The sequence below is a fragment of the Procambarus clarkii genome, chromosome 43 (assembly GCF_040958095.1).
Source record: "Procambarus clarkii isolate CNS0578487 chromosome 43, FALCON_Pclarkii_2.0, whole genome shotgun sequence".
NCBI classification, from domain to species: domain Eukaryota; kingdom Metazoa; phylum Arthropoda; class Malacostraca; order Decapoda; family Cambaridae; genus Procambarus; species Procambarus clarkii.
Genome location: NC_091192.1, coordinates 7,808,920 through 7,821,372, shown reverse-complemented (window position 1 = coordinate 7,821,372; position 12,453 = coordinate 7,808,920).

Below are 12,453 nucleotides of genomic sequence, written 5' to 3'. Positions count from 1 at the left end.
GTCGTTCAGAGTGAAGACTAGGTCGAGTCTCGCTGGTTCATCGTTTCCTTTCATCCTAGTGGGTTCCCTGACATGTTGGCTGAGAAAGTTTCTTGTCGCCACCTCCATTAGCTTGGCTCTCCATGTATCCTCTCCTCCATGCGGTTCCTTGTACTCCCAGTCTATCTTTCCGTGATTGAAGTGTCACATGATGAGCAGATGGGATCTATTTCTACAGGCAGCAGAGGCTGCCTTCTCAATTATAGTGTTAACTGCCATGTTGTTGTTATCATATTCTTGCCTCGGTCTTCTGTCATTTGGTGGAGGGTTATATATCACTGCTACTACTACTTTTGGTCCTCCCATTGTCATGGTGCCTGTTATGTAGTCTCTGAATCCCTTGCAGCCTGGGATAGTCATCTCCTTGAAGCTCCATTCCTTCCTCATTAGTAGGGCCACTCCACCTTCTCCTTATCCTTCAATCTCTTTCCTTATTACAGTGTATTTCTGGGGAAACACTGCATTCGTTATGATGCCTGAGAGTTTTGTTTCTGTGAGTTCGATTACATCTGGGTTCACTTCTTGTGTTCTTTCCCGTAGTTCACTTGCCTTGCTGGTGATCCCATTTATGTTCGAGTACATCACCCTGAAGCTGACTCTCTTCTGTCCTTTCTCAGATCCTATTTGCTTCCCCTGAAGCAGGGGAACAATGAGGGACCGGGATGGGAGGGGCCTATGAAAGGGGACCTGGGGGATCTGAGGTGTGCGGGGGCTGGGAGGGTCTGGTACAGGGAGGGTGGTGTAGGAGGGAGGGCTTGGGGGGGTTGGGGAGAAAGAGGGCTTGGGGGGGTGGGTGAGCGGGGGAGGCTTGGGGGGGATGGGTGAGAAGGGGAGGTATTGGAGAGTGTGAGAGAAGGGGAGGCTTGGGGGGGTGGGTATGGGAGGAGGGAGGGCTTGGGGGAATGAGGCGGAATGGGGGGGGGGGAGGTTGGGGGATAGGGAGTGCCGAGGGGGATGAGGAAAAAGGGAGGGCTGAGGAGAGTGGGGGAGAAGGGAAGGCTCAGGAAGGTGGAGGATACTGGAGGGTTTAGGGGGGGGGGAGAATGGAGGGCTTGGGGGTGGGCGAGAAGGGAGGGCATGGAGGATTTGGGAGGGCTTGGGGGGTGGGGGAGAAGGGAGATCCTGGGGAGGGGGGGAGGTAGGGCATCTATTGGGTGGATGATGGGGGAGGTGCTTCTCTCACTGTGTCTGTTGAGTCGCTTGTGGAGGGTTCATCGCTGTCCTCTGGGATTGTAGGGCTCGGGGTTGTGGCTCCTTGATTCCTTTCTTTCTCCCTGCGCTCCCTCCTTGCTGCTACTGCCCTCTCTCTCTCTCTCTCGTCCCTTGTCATATCCCTCTGCAGGAATACCTTTTTGAACCTCTGTACACTTGCTAGTCCGCTCTTCCTTGCTAGCAAGTCCTCTTTTGTTCTCTCGCTCTTGAATACCACCTTTATCACACGGTCTCTGTCCTTGTTGTACCGTCCAATCCTGAAAACCTTTTCAATATCTTGGTCAGCCCTCTCCATCTTTATCCCTTTAAGGATTTCATTAACTTCATTTTTGTCCTTGTCTCTCCTTTCCACTCAACCGGTCCCTGTTTGCTCCCTAATGCCTACTATTACTACTGCTCTTTTTTGCTCTTATCATCTGGCTAGTACAACTAGCTGCTTCCTGAGAAGAAAAGACTTCCATGGCAACTTCCCTAACTGCAGACCTACCTTCAGGGCTCTTGTGTGTGCGCGCATGTGTGTAAACACGGGAACACATACAGTGTTATTAGACTGAGGGCCGTCCTAGTGTGTTATACTCCATTCTGGTGGGATTTCTTGTAATTTGATTATTATGGAGTAATACCAGTCTGTGTGTTTTTATTACAAGTGTTGTGTTCCCTGGGCTGTGATAAATGTGATTATATATATATATATATTTTTGTGGCTGACCTGTTAATGTAATTTTGGTAGGCTTGTGGGTGAAGTGTGAGTAACATGGTTATCAGGAATGACAACTGACAGCTCGGCCGAGTAACGTAATTCACGGGAGTAATTATCGATTCGTGGGATCACTAATCACTTGCCAAAGTTGATCATGAGTGTGTGATCTCCTTAGTGTTCCACATTATCGTTTGATAGCTGAAGACTACAGGTGGTCAGCAGGTACGATATTTAAAATTGTAGTGTCACGAAGCCTAGTGTGTCATTACTGTGGTTGAAGTAAGTGGTTATTGCAACCGGGTTGCAAAGTATTGGGGCCGTGTTCTAGGTGGTAATTAGAGCAATGTGTGTCAGTGCAACCGAGTAGTAAAGTGTTGAGCCGTGTTCTAATATAGAGAATTAGAGCACCGCTTGTGTGTGTGTGTCATTGTAAAGGGGTTGTAAACAGTTGGGCTGTAATTGTCATAGTACTCGTTGGAAATTTTTACCCACTATATCTATATTATTATCTAAAAAATGTATTATTTCTATATCATATCTAAATCATTACAAAATTATATCAGAATCACTACAGATTCATTATATATCTGGATCCTACATGACAATACCTATGATTACATACGACCATAGGGCCCTTGGTTGCGTACGTGACTTTGTGTATGATTTCTCAAGGATCGAGAAGCTTCTAGAAGGATTTCTTAATTATAAAATTATTGGAACAATTGAATCGATTTCTGGTAGGGATTGAATCAAATCCTTAATAAGAATCAATAGTACTATCCAGTACTACTTGTTATCTTTAAATCCTTTCACAGAAAGTGAAACGTGTGACGGTGCTTAGCGAACATTAATCAGCTTAGGACACCTTATCCAATTATCTTTATCATCAGTGATTACTCTCTAGAACTGGGGGAGTATCTGGACAATATATCTACAAGGAAAAATTCCTAGAACATTTCTACATAAGAGTGGAGCACACAAAGTGACACCATCTCCACCTCCACCATCATCACCCATCCTAACCTATTGCAACTGCAATTAAGGATATAATCAATTAGCAATGCTACTAGAACATTATACAGCAGAGTTGTGATATGAAATATCGTGCCTAAACTCTACAAGCGAGTTATCCGGTCTGGCCCACTTATCAGACAGGCACCCGGCATTCAGAAAAGTATATTGAATGCTATTTAGTGTATTAATTGGCCAATTGTATGCTTGTATACCTTTAATATATCCAATAAGTCTGTCTGTCGGATATAGGATGAGGCAACGTCTCATATTTCAGTGAGTATTCATTTATCTGGCAACGGCTGAATCTTTTCCAGGACCCCGGACACTTGTGAGGTTTACTACCACATAAGTGCCCCTAGTCTGGGAAGTTTCAGTCCAGCTGACTGAACCTCTTCATATAAATTGAATATATCTATATATATATACTTGAACATATAAATTAATTTAACAATTGCTTGCTTAGTTATCTTTAATTTATGATATAAGTTAAACCTATTGAATATATTCTTTAGTACTTAGTTAACTAGTATTTAGACCACATTTAAGGTCATTAATATCATACCTCTACAATTTAAATTGTTGTGTTTATAGTAAATGAATATTGGCTGTTGATAGTTATGGTGCTAGGCTGGACTATGTACATGTTTAAACCCCTGATTTAAACAGAACCAGTGTTCAGTCATAGAACTGAATTTATTAAAATCTTATCCTTCTATAAAAAATTCAAGCTGATGTGAGATAATTGCCTGCAGGTGGAGTGTGGAACTTCTATCAACATCTTCATTCACCCCCACCTGCACCTTACAGCCCACAATCCGTCATCATTCACCCCACCTGCACCTTACAGCCCACAATCCGTCATCATTCACCCCACCTGCACCTTACAGCCCACAATCCGTCATTAGGAAAAGAGGAGCTAAGATTTACGACCTTAGCTAGAGACTTTAGTTGAATTAATTTTGCGTACAGTAAAATTTAAATTTTTACTACAGTACAAGTCCCTAGTAGTTCTCCTCATATCAATCCCGGCAGTTTTCCCCACAGTACTGATCAATCACCGTGTGTGTTATTGCGGTCAGTAAATTGTATGGGCCGTGTTCTAGTGGGTTAGAGCACCGAGAGTGTTATCTACTGTTGTTCTGCAGTAATTGTCCTTGCAACCGGACTGTATCGTTTCAATAACTAAGTGCGGTGATTTATTCTGTCGTGAGTGAAACGCATCATTGGGACGAGTACTTGGTGTTTTATTTTCCTGTATATTTGGTTGTCAATTTGAGTAACGTAAGATACGTTTGAGTTAATTATTTTCCAAGGAACAGCTGTTTTGGTCGGTCAGGGAGCCTAGCCAAGCCAGATAAGAATTGTAGAAGTTCCGGGAGGGCTGAACTTGCATTTTAAGTACTGTCTGTTGCAAATTATCTGTCAGTTGGATCTGTCTATTAGGTAATTAAAGGGTTCACAGAAATCAAGGTAATTAACTCCGATCAGGGTTGATTCAACTCACACGAAGGCTCCATTGTTAACTGGAGTGGGGAGGATAAAGGGATGGGGAGGGGGGAATGGTTGGGAGGACAAGGGGACAGGGAAGTGGGGAATGGTTGGGAGGACGAGGGGACGTGGGAAGGGGGAATGGTGGGAAGGACCGGGAAACAGGGGAAGATTGCTGTGGCTCAGCAACGCACATGCATTGATGAGCCACAGCAATGTATGGCCAAGTACAGCTAGTATTAACATAAGATAACACACAATTATAGGTTATGTTCAGTTGTTTACATAAACGACATAAATACTAATAATTATAATAATAATAATAAATACAAATCTATTAAATATGGTTTAATATATAAATATTTTACAATGAGTTTTCTTCAATGTTCTGTTATCCCACCAATAACAAAAATACCTAATTTTATAAATAATAATTCATACCGTGTTTTTCAATAAGAACAAACTCCTCCTTCTCAACACACTAACTGTCAGCGGTAGTTCTTACCATTTGAACATCACAAGACGTTGTCAAGCATCACCTGACGTCACAAAGCCTCACAAGACGTCACCAAACATCACCAGACGTCACCAAACAACACCAGATGTCACGAAACATCAGCAGACGTCACAACACATCATCAGACATCACCAAGCATCACCATACATCACGAAGCAACACTAGACGTCCTCAAGTATCACCAGACGTCACCAAGCATCTCTAGACGTCAACAAACATCATCAAACGTCACGAAGCATCACCAGACGTCACCAAGCATCATCAGACGTAACCATACATCACCAGACGTCACCAAGCATCACCAAGCGTCACCAAGCATCACCAGACTTTACCAAACATCACCAGACGTCACAAAGCATTATCAGACATCACCAGACTTTGCCAAGCATCACCAGACGTCACCAAACATCACCAGACGTCACCGAACATCACTAGACGTCTCCAAGCATCACCAGACGACAACAAACATCACTAGACGTTACCAAGCATCACCAGACATCAACAAACCTGACCGGACATCACCAAGCATGATCAGCCAATACCAAGGATCACCAGCCGTCACCAAGCATGGCCATACATTGAAAAGCATCACCAGACGTCTCTAAACCTAATCATAACCGAGGAGGTTGCGTCTCTTACAGAGATATGTATATCACCATGTTTGAATATATTTTTATATTTCTATAGCAATATTGTTATAGATTACTTGGACACATCTTCAGATCCCTGTGAGACCAGCCTATAGTTTCTCACAAGCCCTTTACAACAGTTGTGAGGTTCCTTATCAGCCCTTCACAACAGTTGTAAGGTTCCTTATCAGCCCTTCACAACAGTTGTGAGGTTCCTTATCAGCCCTTCACAACAGTTGTGAGGATCCTTATCAGCCCTTCACAACAGTTGTGAGGATCCTTATCAGCCCTTCACAACAGTTGTGAGGTTCCTTATCAGCCCTTCACAACAGTTGTGAGGTTCCTCATCAGCCCTTCACAACAGTTGTGAGGTTCCTTATCAGCCCTTCACAACAGTTGTGAGGTTCCTCATCAGCCCTTCACAACAGTTGTGAGGTTCCTCATCAGCCTTTCACAACAGCTGTGAGGTTCCTTATCAGCCCTTCACAACAGTTGTGAGGTTCCTTATCAGCCCTTCACAACAGTTGTGAGGTTCCTTATCAGCCCTTCACAACAGTTGTGAGGTTCCTTATCAGCCCTTCACAACAGTTGTGAGGTTCCTTATCAGCCCTTCACAACAGTTGTGAGGTTCCTTATCAGCCCTTCACAACAGTTGTGAGGTTCCTCATCAGCCCTTCACAACAGTTGTGAGGTTCCTCATCAGCCCTTCACAACAGTTGTGAGGTTCCTTATCAGCCTTTCACAACAGTTGTGAGGTTCCTCATCAGCCCTTCACAACAGTTGTGAGGTTCCTCATCAGCCCTTCACAACAGTTGTGAGGTTCCTTATCAGCCCTTCACAACAGTTGTGAGGTTCCTTATCAGCCCTTCACAACAGTTGTGAGGTTCCTTATCAGCCCTTCACAACAGTTGTGAGGTTCCTTATCAGCCCTTCACAACAGTTGTGAGGTTCCTTATCAGCCCTTCACAACAGTTGTGAGGTTCCTTATCAGCCCTTCACAACAGTTGTGAGGTTCCTTATCAGCCCTTCACAACAGTTGTGAGGTTCCTTATCAGCCCTTCACAACAGTTGTGAGGTTCCTTATCAGCCCTTCACAACAGTTGTGAGGTTCCTTATCAGCCCTTCACAACAGTTGTGAGGTTCCTTATCAGCCCTTCACAACAGTTGTGAGGTTCCTTATCAGCCCTTCACAACAGTTGTTAGGTTCCTTATCAGCCCTTCACAACAGTTGTGAGGTTCCTTATCAGCCCTTCACAACAGTTGTTAGGTTCCTTATCAGCCCTTCACAACAGTTGTGAGGTTCCTTATCAGCCCTTCACAACAGTTGTGAGGTTCCTTATCAGCCCTTCACAACAGTTGTGAGCTTTAATAGGTTCAGATTTTCTTCTTGGTTTTCTATCATTCGTCCATTGAACACAACAACCAGTGTTTATTGTATGTTGGAGGGTGTTGCCCAGATGTGGGTAATTGAGGCACCACGAAGTGCGTGATGGCCATTTGGCGGACCATCCTGACTCCCCATGGAGGAACAGGCTGATACAACTTTGTTTCGCCTAATCTAATTGGTTCAGCTACTACACAGAGAACAGTTTCTTAACTGAGACACAGTTTGGTCTGGGAAGCCACTGGTCCAGCCAACATGCTGTCAACGTCTACGACTCAGTTGACAGCATCCACGTTTATAGAACTAACACTTTTGGCACATGAGACGTAAACAAAGTCGCTGACAGTCTCTTGTACGATGGACTTATCTACTGCATGAGGCTGATCATAAAACTTCCAGTTTAATAGAAGGTTCACGCCATTCTTCAATGGGAAATATACCAACACCAGCATTTCACAAGGCTCCTGCTTATTCCCAGTGCTGAACAACATCTCTGTAAACTACCACCCAGTACACAGGCAAAACGAGAGGAAGCGGAGAGTTAACTGAAACTGACAAAATCAGGGTAGGAAGTACCAGTTAGAACTCGGCTCCACCAAAAATTAGGAAGTCCAGGAACCTGCTCAGAGAACCAGAAGGGTAACACTGCAACAAAGAGTGAGGAAGCACATCCAATAATTCTGACGTTCCTTGATCACGAATCTTGTCGAGCGACTCAATGGACGGTCCTGAGGAATGGGTCTTCTTCTGCACTTAACCACAAGAGTAAGTAATGCTGGAGGCTGGTTATGTCCAGCAGAACCACGAGGTCTTGCTGGTCCACGAGGTCCAACAGATCCACGAGGTCCTGCTGGTCCACAAGGTCCTGCTGGTCTTCAACACTGCCATTCCACAAATAGTCACCCCCATTGTCATAACACCAGCAGCCTCTCGCACCGCTTGGACGGCCTACTAAACAACTAACTCAACACCAAACACCCCGGTAACACCACCAAAACCAGAATGGACGGGACGCTAACTTTAACCCCTCCTACATCCGGCTCACTACCCCCTCCACCTCCTCCCCCCCCCCCCTTCGTATCTATTCCCTTGGTAAAAAACGTAAACATTCTCCGGCCGGCTGCTCGCTCCCACGTTGGGCTGGAAGACCTTAGCGACCCTTGCAGGTACAGGTTAGTACACTCTTGTTGTCATCTGTTCCCTCTCATCAACAGATAACTTTATCTACCAGGAAAATCTCAACATACTGCGCCGCATGCCCTGCTCGATGAGGTGATGGTCACGTACTCTGTACCATTTCCTGTTTTTGTAACCATTCGAGGTCAAAGGTCGGTTGTCCCGGGGAACTAAATTAAATTCTTTCTTATCTGCTAAGACTTTGCTTCCAAACGCTACCTTAAAACGCTTGCTGGCATTATGCTTTAAATATAAGTCTGATGCTTTAAACATCGTTTAAATTTATTAAATGAAGTTTCACGAAAAATATTGTAATGTAGTTCCATGTAGTTATGTTAAGAATTTTTGTTCCCTAATTGTGTACACAGAAGGAGGGTAGAGGGAAAGATTACATGTAACTCTAGCAGCCTCAGAGCTCTGCCTTCACACGGCTCATCTTGAGCATTATCACATTAGGTTCTCATTGAACATCATCTCACTGGGCAACAGCAGCCAGCAGTTAAGGGTCCGTGCACAACCGTCAATGATCAAGACCCACATTCATTTAGCGTCATATATTTCTTCTTGGTTCCAAGGGGTTGTCATAGCCAGGGGATGGTAATGGGGGACGAGCTCGCATGACCTAGAAAATTCTCCCTTGCGGCGTGCGTCTCAAATAGCCTCTGACAACCAAGTCCAACTCTTGGCCTGCATGGAAGGCTTAGTCTGTAAGTCCGGCGGAACTGCTTTTACTGACAGGGGAAGGGGCGAGGGCGTGCCGCCTTAAAACCAGCTGCTCCGGGTAGATGGGACTCGATAGCTTGGGAAGGCAGCCCATCTAAGGGAAGGAAAACCCTGATTTTAAACCTCTGCTGCCTTGCGGCCATACCCTTCTTTTGGGAAAAGCTTCAGGAGTCAACCTCGAGGAAAAATCCGGAGTTGGAGCCCCTAAGGCAGTTCATTGTTGACTCGTTCTGGCAGCTCCTGCGACGGTGCTGGAACCATGTGTATTGGCGTCGCCTTTCCATTGGATAATTTCTGCAACGTGGAGAGGGGGGACCTGCTGCATGGGTAATAGCTTCTCCTCCATATCTACCTACCCAGGCTTTGCGCCCTGGAGAGGACACTCCAGCAGAGCGAAGCTCCATAGTCTCCTGAGACAGAAGGATGCCTACTACTATTTCTTCTTGATTGGTTGTGATACGAACGTTCTTGGGAACTCATTTGAAAGATCCCAATGTATGATTCAGCAAACTCTTCTTGAACAATTATTTGCGATTTTGTTCTGGATCACCTGATCGTTTACCCAGTATCGATGCCGGGTCAACTGCAGAACTGTCCAATTGCAACTTTATCTGAAGACAAGATTATAATTCTACGTACTGCAAGAAACCTTATGAAAATATGTGAATCTATTTTCTCTGATTAGTTATATTTCCTGAGAAAGATTCATTAGAATTCATATATCTCTTTCTTTTTGATCCCATATACAACTTTAAGAAATTTATGCGAATCTCTGTTAATTACAGTATTTATCGATGGGCTTGCATTGTCCGGTGCTCGAAGCTTGAATGGAAACAGCATTTAAAATTGCTGTTTATATATATGTGTGCTTGAACTTAAATGTTTTATATTTTAATGTTAAAAGATTTAAACTGTAGCTTAAATTTCTGTCTTTCTTCAAACACGCCATTTAGGTTTTAAATCTATCAAAGACAAATCTATATATAAAAGTTATAAATTTAATGATTATGGGTAAAGGCACTAAGGTTTTAACAGCTTTATACAATATATAATTTATGAACGTAGGTATTAACCGCTGTAACATGTCTTAATATATATATTGCATTATATAAATAATAGTAGTAGGCATCCTTCAGTCTCGGGAGACTATGGAGTTGCGCCCTAGTTGTCGATCCTAGTGCAGTGCACCTATATAACCTGCACTAGGATATATAAATAACAATCATTATTATTATACTTACCAGTATCATCTTTATTAAATTAGTAAGTCTGGCTTCCCAACTATTAGAATAGTGTCATGGTATAAATAATGTTGTAAGTTGTAAGATTTACCATGCATAATTTTCTTTATGTACAGTAATGTGGATTATATAAGTTACTAAAGGTATTATAGCACAATAAACTAGGCGCTGTACTGCAATATATTGACCTAGGTGAGGTTAGGAAGGATTTAGTTTTTCATATTTTTTGCACATCTTATTTAAGCGAGTTAATTAAAGGCCCATGAGATCCAAATACGCCAAAAATATGCAGTAAATGAAAACTAGTTCGATTGCAATCAAACTTTTTGGACGAGTTGTATATAAAAAGGGTTTCATCTGGGCTAAGTATCAGCATCGTAGCATATATAGGAAGGTAGAAAAAAAATTGAATTATGTGTCAAAAATTTTCCAAAATGGTAAAAAATAAAACACATCCACAAGTGTCAACTGAAATCATGTCTATGAGTCTCAGCTATCACAATAGCATGTAATAAAAATATTTATTAATTAGTTTTATAAAAAAAATTAGTTATATATTTTTTCATTTTTTTCTTATTTGTTTATCGGACGATTTCCATGAAACTTATACATCTGACTGCACGTAAGCCTCTCTGTAAGGGTGCCAATTTTGGAAAAAATTGGTTGATGTCAACCTCAGCCACAGATGGCAGCACCTTAGACTTGAATTTTTAATTATTTATTTTTCAAGTAACAATAACGGAGATCCTACTCTTTCATTTTTATTCAATTTACATGAAACTTACACCTTATATGTAAACTTTATGTCTCTAAAATCTGATGCCAGCGTTTGGTCCTAAGTCTATTTATTGATTTTTATAATAGCAATAAACATGATATATTTGTATAATTTTGGGGGGAACTTTGACTATTTGTATTAGTAAAACTAAACACATTTTGGAAAATCCGTGGCATCAGATCCTTTAATATATGCTAATGTGTCAGAAAAGTGTCATAGAATGATTATATTTGAAACTTGTGGTTGTAGTGACTTACTGAAAATGTGTAATATTCGTTGAAAAAAATTAAATCTCCCTTTCCATTTAGGCTGCAGTACTGAAACTTGGAACACTTGCAGTCCTTTTCATATAAAACTAGCCAAAAAAGATTTGTTGACATTGTTCAAAGTTTTAAAAACTAACTCATGGCTCCTTATATGAGCGAGAGATTTCAAAGTATTTATATATATATATATATAAATACTTATATAGAGCAAAGTCATTCATGGATTCTACTTTGCTCTGATGAAGGCGAATTAGCCGAAAACGCGTTAAGCATTTTCTATTTTTCATATGTGGTTATTCTGCATACTTGGATCAGTGTTTTTGTGATCATTGTTGCATATATATATATATATATATATATATATATATATATATATATATATATATATATATATATATATATATATATATATATATATATATATATATATAATCATACAACCAATATATATACATTCATACAACCAACCCTGAGGACAGCACACTCCTAGGTGCTCCTCTTGGAAGGAATGCCATCGACGGGGTCCTTGGTAAGAAGATCACTGACCTGAAGAGGATGAACGAGAGGATTGAAGACATCGATGCTCATGATGCACTTTACCTCATCACCAGATGCTTGTCCCTCCCCAGGCTGACCTACTTTCTAAGATGTTCGACATCTTTCAACAATATTAAATTAGAAGAGTACGACAGCTTGCTGAAATCAACACTAGAAATGCCCTCAATCTTTCCCTCAGCGACTTACAGTGGAAACAGGCCTCCCTTCCTGTCAGACTCGGGGGCCTTGGCGTGCGCACAGCAACACAAATTGCTGTACCAGCGTTCCTGTCCTCTTCAGTGGGGTCTGACAACTTGGTGAAGGAAATCCTACCTGAGCACCTAGTTTAACAGGCAGGGGTACATGATCCCAGCTTCACAGACTGCACAATCAAATGGGTCTCTCTTGCAGGACCAGCACCCCAACCAACGCCTTCTGAAGCCCATAAGCAATCCAGCTGGGATCGCCCCATTGCCGACCAAGAAGCTGCGATTTTGCTAGAAGTTGCGACAACACCCCATGACTCTGCCCGACTTAGAGCTGTAGCAGCTCCCCATGCAGGTGATTTCCTATTAGCAACCCCAATGTCAGCAACCGGCACCCGTCTCACACCGCAGGCCCTCCGAATTGCCGTGGCTCTCCGCCTCGCTGTCCCAATCCACACCGAATACAGGTGTATTTGTGGCGAGGCAGAGGCCGACAGATACGGACGGCATGGCCTTCTCTGCTAAAGGACAGGAGGATGGCAT